Below are 8,153 nucleotides of genomic sequence, written 5' to 3'. Positions count from 1 at the left end.
ATTAATGCCAAAGCATTTATACATGCATATTAAGCACCAAAAGTGCCATTCTCAATCATAAATCCAAAATATCTTATGGCCTTTTAAGAAAGCTCAATATTAATGCTATGTAGGGTTTTTGCATAAACATCAGACACTAAAGTGCACAATCAAGACAAGTTCAAACACAAACTACCTCAACTAAGCTTGAATGCATCATCAATGTACTCTCAAATTAAGCTCACCTGCATACCAAAAGAAATTTTCTTCTAGAGTAAATAATTTTCAATCAAGCTAACGACTAAAAATTCGTGCTCAACCACAATCTCAACCTTTTTAATGCATTCCATGCACAATTTTAAATCGCTCAATGGATGCACATACTCGTAGCCCACATCCATGCTCTTTAACTAGAAAATATGGCATACAAAACATGTAATGAAGTGACTATTCTTCTCTCTCAATCGCTCAAGCAAGATCATTCACTGTACTCCTTCAAAATAGAGCTCAATCATTACTGCTTGAGAGCATTTAGCATTCAAAATAGGAACTAAAAAGTGTTGGCATGATCAGTTACAAGCATCAAAAGTCTACTACAATTTACAAAAAGAAATGCAATTCATGGATGATCAATATTCTCTCATGGACAAAGTTTATTTAATACAAAGCAATATGGTCAATGAATGTATAAAAAAAATGGTAGCTTAGAGTCCTACATAACCAATCTAGCACCCATAATCGAGTCATCTTGTAAAGAAATCCTCAAGTTTTAACCCCTTCATGAGTGGTCAAAATAATCCCAATTTTTCTACGATAAGCCAATTCCCTCTCAAAAAATATCCCGAGTGTTAATGCTATGTGAGGTTTTTTTCATTTATAGTAAGCACTAAGAAAATCATGTTTTGCCCCAAACCCCAAGAATTTAGTACAATTCATGCAAAGAAATTTCAATCAGGGAATACCATTCATACAAAAGAGAGAGTTTGGTCACCATAAAGTACAACTCTTCCATTTTAGGCATCCATGAACGATCAGAATTATACATATGTGGACGTTGCTCAATGGATGTTACATGCTATGATTTCAACGAACACTACACTTTTTGGCAAAGATATAATCATGAATGCCTATTGAGTGAAGAAAAGCTCAATCTATTTCATATCTATTTAAAAAAATAAACTTGTGGTCCTCTTGACTATAGAGACAAGCCTGGTAGGAAATCCTCTTTAAAGTATTCAGTTTCAAAAGAATTTTGGTAAGGAGTTTTTAGTTTTTTTTATTTGTGACTCATATGTAAATGAGACGAACCTACAAGGGTGCAACAAAAAATAACAAAGAGGCCCTAAGAGGGTTGTTTGAGTGTTGGTGAATGGTGCTTGTGTTTACAGATCAGCAAGATCATCTCAGTGCAATTTTACAAAACATTACAAGGGCATCACGTCCAGATTCTAGAAGTGTGTGTGTGGACGATTGAAGGCATCAAGGTACCGGCCTAGGCAAGTGTGATCGGTGAGTGGGGCAGAGTCATTTTAGAGGGAGCCTTGCCATGTGTTTGTGTGTGTGTGTGTGTGTGTGTGAAGGTTTGTGTCGTAGAAAAAATCTCTCCGAGTTTGCTACTGCCGAAACACAAGGTGGGAGGTTGCACCAAAATTGGTAGGGATGTGTGACCATATTCAGATTTCCAGAGGTATGACCATGTGTGAAGGAGGTTGTTTTAGTGCATTGAAGTTAGGAGGGACCCACAAATAAAGTGTAACATGTGTGTGTGTGTGTGTGTGTGTGTGAGAGAGAGAGAGAGAGAGAGAGAGAGAGAGAGAGATAGAGAGAGAGAGAGAGAAAGGGAGAGAGAGCAATATGATCTATGTCCTATCCACGTCTTGCACCCACGTCAATCTGCTATGTGACCTTTCACAAAGAAAAGACTAAAGTATAAAACCTTCAAGAAATTTCTCTTTAATATTTTTCCTTTTTTCCTATTTTACTTTAATCTTGTTCTTCTTAGAAAACCCACCGAGCTTAGGTGGTGTCAAGGACAACCAATTTGTACCACCATCCCTTGCTTTTAGCCACACGTCTACTTCTCTACATAATCAACATAGATAGAAAGAGAGCTAAAATATGTGTAGATTAGGTGTAGAGAGAGCGGTTGATAGATTTTTATCCCTCTATCTACCCCTCTTTATACAACTTGTCTACACCGTATCTGCACACCTCACCTACTCAAATTAAATAGAGAGGGCATAGAAAGGAAGGTAGAATAGGTGTAGATTAGATGTATGCTCTCTCTCTCTCTCTCTCTCTCTCTCTCTCTCTCTCTCTCACACACACACACACACACACACAAAATATGTGTCAAAAGAAAATTATAAGATAATGTTATATTTAAGTATTCATGAATGTCATGATACTATAATATGGTGCAAAACGTTTAACCAAGATAGTATTTTCACACACTAAAATTTACATTTTGTTTTTATAGCAATCACAATCCAGACTTTCTAATATGTTTCTAATTATGTGTTTTTTTGTGGTCACCATCCTTGCCCCTTGAAAGTGATTGTAACCAAGTCAAAATGATATAGAAGTACTGAAAAAGATAAATTTTGAAGCAGTCTTGGTGGCAGTAGCTACTAAAAGTGGATACATGCATCTTGCATATAGCAGAAGCGAATCAAGACCCCTGCGTGGTTAATCTTTTTGACCTTTTCTTTCCCATGGAAATAGATAACAGAAGGACTAAGAAGTTAAAAGATTCCATGAAGCAATTAAAAGATCAAATAATCTCAATAGTCCAAATTCTTGAATATAATTCAAGTAAAAGAATTGTATGTTTTTCCTAAAAAACATTTTCCCAAAGGCTAGGAGTGTGGAAAATACATTGGTAGCAATACAAAATGTCCAAACCTATACTCGGGCTTCTATTATTGGACAAGTTAAAGCAACGTCAACTAGATTAACTACTATGATGGAAACTTATTGGGAAATCCAAACACTTTTAGCATAAATGTAAACTTTTTGTCAACTAATTTTATACTAAACATTATGAATTAAGATCTTCTTCTCTAATATGCTTTGATCGATTTGTATTGTTTTTTTGAGTGAGTTTATTTATTATACCAAGAAGTGTGATCAATGATTTTTTTTTCTTAAAAATGGTTTTAGGACTATCTAGTCTCTTTTCTAACATGCAAAGCAAGCTAGATTATTTCTAGCAATTCTAAGAGTTATATTATAACTTTCACAAAACTAGGTCAATATAAGAAGTCTCTTGTCTAATGGGAAGAGATAAGCACAAGTATAAAACAAGGGTCGTGAGAGAAAGTACAATAAGTAGATATGCAATTGATTAAAGCAACAAGCATAACATAGAAAACTATTAATAATCTAAGAGAGGCAGAGACAAAAATACAACAAATATGGCCTACACCTATCTAGAGAGTAGTTACAAAAGTGTGAAAAAAGGTTTATATGTTTTCTACGACTATCTTGAAGATTTACATTCTACTATACCTTCATATCTACCTCATTATTTTGGCAATTATATTAAAGTGCAATATCTAGGTGGATTCAAGTATATGTTGTGGAAAAATAAAGGGTAAGTCTAATCAAAACTTTGTAGGATAGCAGATGGAGTGCACATCCATTGAAAGAAGTCTCCACGCTTCTAGGGTATTAGCTTCAAATTTCGTTGCTCCATATATCACAACATAGGAGCTTTAATACCAAATTTATTTGATAATTCACCCTGCTTTTCACAAATATATAATTTTAACGAGGATTACCTTTGCAATACATTGCACCATGAACAATATTTTAGAGGTACTAAAAGATATGGTTCATTGTTATAAACTTATGTGCAAATGTTTAGTTTTTCTTGCATGACAATGCAATACTCAAACACACCAGCAAGAACAATGACTGTTAATGAAATTCAATCTATGTGATAGCAATATATTGCTCACTTTGGATCTCAAGTTGCACCCAAAATACATGGCCATAAAGATGAAAGGATGAAAGCCATGTTGGGGACATCAAGATATTGCAAAACACTTTCAAAATAGAGGCTAAAAAGAATTTCTAGCAATCCATATAGCTAGTTGCTCTAAATAAATAATAGCTAGATACATTTATTTATGGATTTCTTCGCTAATATTAGGTTCATTTTGTTGAAGCAAGAACTTGGACTGATTCATCACTATAAGATTCAATTGATTTGGGTTCAATTTATAGATTTGAGAGACGCGTGTAGACACCTAAATGTATATCATAGTCTAGTTGAAATATAAGAACCACTAATAGTGAATTATATAGTACATTCTATAGACCTTTTGGCAATAAACTAGTGTAATCTCTGAAATGTCCATGTTGTAAAAAAAAATTCTTAGTTCATTTGAAAATTCTCCCTTCATCTATGTACTTATTTGTGGTCCTCTCTCTCTCGCTCTCTCTCACTCACACACACACTTGTATGTATGTGCACACTTCCCTCATCTATATACTTATTTGTGGTCTTGTCTATCTCACTTACTCACACACAAACACATACATGTATGTATGTGCACACTTCCCTCATCTATAGACTTATCCGTGGTTGTTGACCAATGAGAACGATGTGGCACATGCATGCACAAGAGGTTTTGGACAAAATCTCATAATAATTTCCACATTGTGACTTAGTACCTCAACTTCTGTGAGGGAGGTATGCGGTGCAAGGTGGGTCCAGTAGATAGTTTTAATAACAAAATTCAGTTGTTTTTCCAAAATCGGATACATTGGATATGGACCTGTGTCGTAAAGCCTAAAATCCAATACGCTAATTAAGTTCCATCAGATATGGACCTTTGTATTAAAGCCTAAAATTCAAGGTTCTCCAATAGTTATCCTTTCCAAGTTGCAAGAGAAAAGAATATTTTTGGCTTCTTAAAACAAGCCATGCATGAAAGGTCGTTCCTCAAGTGGGCCTTAAAAGAAATGAAAGTTTAAAGAGCTGGTTTCATTTTTAAAAGATCTAGGCTTTACTTTAAGAGCAATATCTATCAAGGGTCCACTAATTTTTTTGAGTTTTCCTTGGTTTTACCTTTGAAAAAGTCAAACATATAAATAAACATAGATTCCTTTATAGCTTATGCAACTATGACATAGAAAATTTTAACTACGTGTTTGTAATTTTGTACATTATTTTCCAAAGTTTACATGGAGCCTCTTGTTTCTTCTCACAAAGTTTCCAAAATCTTAAAGGTTAGAACTCTAAGTTATCAGACTCTTTTTGAAAAGATTGCATATTTAAACATGTCTACATGATCTTGATCTTGGTATAAGACCAATGTAGTGCAAAAAGACCCATGCAAATTTGGCCAAGTACTTTTTCTGGTTCTTTCTAATAAATTAAGAAAATTTAGTTTCATGTCGATTTAAGACTCGATATCAAAGGGAGATCTATATATGACAATATCTTGGCAGCAATGGTGGGAATAGAGTATGCATCCTTCTCCAAGCAAGAGTGCATCTTGCTACAGTTGGACCTCGACAAAGCCTATGATAGAATAGAATGGTCCTATATAGAAGAAGTCATGCGAGCTCTAGGCTTTGGGCCTCGCCTTTGTCACCTCATACTCATAGTGGGCGTTGGCAGCCAATTAGATCTCTTGTTTAATGACACAGTTGTGGGCTTTTTTGAGGTTAAAAGGTCTATTAAGCAAGGATGTCCGTTGGCCCCCTTGTTTTTCGCCATCGGGTCGCATCCTCTCATTACAATGCTCGAAGCCAGTGCTGCGCGAGGAGAGATTCAAGGCCTGGCATTACCTGGCAATGACCAGCTATTGGCCAAAATGTTCGCAGATGATTCACTCCTTTTCTTGAAGGCGTGCCCTCAAATTGTCAGGAGAGCTCTTGAGATTGTGCAAATATTTTCCATGGCCTCGGGATCCAAATGCAATATAGAGTAGTCAAGACTTATCTCCCTGTCGGAGAACGACTCTTATGACCCTGCAATCTGGACAGGAGAGATTATCTCAAAAGAGAGTGTATTCAAACACCTAGGAGCCCCCGTAGGGGTGCACGTAACCCACATGCAAAGAGTTCAATGGGTCCTTGAAAAAATAAACTCAAAAATGAGAAGATGGGAGTTTGTTTTCCTCCCCTCCAAAGCCGGATTAAAGTGATTAATGCTTTTATGATCCTGTATATTGCTTTCCTCAGCCCCGTGCTCAAGATGGCTAAGTGTAACTCGAAAGAATTCTTAAAACCAGTGAAAAGGTTTGTTTGGAAGAACAACACGAAAACCTCTCGACCATGGCAGTGGGTTAGATGGGAGGTAGTTGCTTGCCCGAGGGCTCGGCATTCTTAACCCTGTATCCATGTTGAGGCCTTTGTGCCAAATTTATGGTCTCACTGGCTAAACAGGACCAAGCTTGGGCTATCATGACCAAGGAAATGCTTGTAGTGCTGTAAAACTGGGATCCAAAGGGGGAAAGTGGAAGGGGGTTGTGATGCACGAAAAACTTCTCACTCTGAAGTGGTCTTATCTTAGATCTGGTGGACTCTTAGGGGAACTGATGAGGAAGTGCAGAAGAGCAGTTGAGGTTTTGGAATGGGGGGATGCAACCAGATACTTTAAGAACTCCAGTTTTCTTTCCCTTGGCTCTCTAGAATATAGGGGCCTCCGGAAAGCCCCTATTGGATAGAAATGGCCAGGAATGTGAATAATAAGTGGTTGTTCGACTAGAGCAATTTTGGGATGGCAACAGTAAGTGCTGGAAATTTGCTGACTCTTTAGCCATCAAATTTCAACTGAATGGATTTGAGATCTTACTAGTCTACAGGGTGATGAAAGAGCTTGATAAGCTGGTGATGCCAATTTGTGAATCCAACTTTGAATGGGACACTTGGAGATGGCCCGAGAGTATCCTCTTTTGGAAACCACATTCTAAAGGCACTTACCATGCATTAATGCACGAGGCTAATTCATGTAGGCCCCTCAACAAGTTATGGAAGAGGCACTAGACGAAAAAACGGTGGGAGGGAGTCATGGAGAACATCTGGAAGCCAAGGTGGCCTCAGTATATGAACATATTTCTATGGAAGGTGATGTGGGGTGCTCTACCGACGGGCGTAAAGATAAAAGAAAGAGGAATCGTGTCTGATCGTTGCTCGGGGTGCAGAATAGCTAGTGAAGGCCTTGCCCACCTTTTCATGGGATGCCACGCAATCAGTGCCATGGATGAGAAAATATGCAAGTGGATGCAAAGGACATGGAAAATTAAGTTCTTCAAGACTGATCTGTTCTTTCGTAGTAACAGGTTAGGAAGTCCTCCTCTTCTTGTGTGCACTCAAATAATCACGTACTACTTCTTACACCATATTTGGCAAGCAAGGAACCACTGCGTGTTTGAGGGGGATCTGGTTGTTGTTTGGAGGTGATAACAACATACAAGTGCCCACCTAGCTAAGGAACCCATTGGGTCAGCCAGCCAAAGTTTTGATGTGGTCACATTATTTTTCCGATGTTTAATACATCAAACACTCTAAAAGCCTGATGTCGATCGTCTATGTCGAGTCTAAATCAAAGATGTAATTTTTCCAACGATGTATGTAAAGGTCCATGAGAAGTTGGCCGACGGTCACTTTAGAAAGCCCTAGCTATATAATACACTAAGGTTAGTGGAAAAAGGAGATTATTTTTTGAAGATAAGTGACTATTGCTATACGCACAAAGAGCGACCTCTTGGCTCCAACTTGTAATCATTGCTATTGTGGCTACGGTAATCCAAATTCAGTTTTGTTTATTGCATTGTGTTCTTCTTACTCTGCTCTTTCATTCAAGAGTAAGCATTCAAGATTCGGTGCAGGTATGGAACGCAGCCGTGGTGGCCTTAAATCGATGTTTTGAGTGTTTATATGCGTATTTTATGTTGTTTTGACCCTAGGAGAGGCTTTAGGGACCCACAAACAACCCTTTAGGATCATCCTTTTACTGTCTTTGCGTACTTTGGGACGAACGATCGCGATCCATGTACCCATCCAGAATGCTGTGACAGTGATAGGATATGCTCCTTATAGTTCCCTGTAGCTTCCCTTCAAGTTTTGTGCGAATACGATATGATTTGCATGGTAAACAGGCGTGATGACTGTAGAGATGTGTTGAAGGACATAGGCAGATTACTTGGCTTTAGTGC

Source organism: Adiantum capillus-veneris, chromosome 21, assembly GCF_014529385.1.
Source record: "Adiantum capillus-veneris isolate H3 chromosome 21, ASM1452938v2, whole genome shotgun sequence".
Taxonomy (NCBI): Eukaryota; Viridiplantae; Streptophyta; class Polypodiopsida; order Polypodiales; family Pteridaceae; genus Adiantum; species Adiantum capillus-veneris.
Note: the sequence above shows the minus strand (reverse complement) of the source record.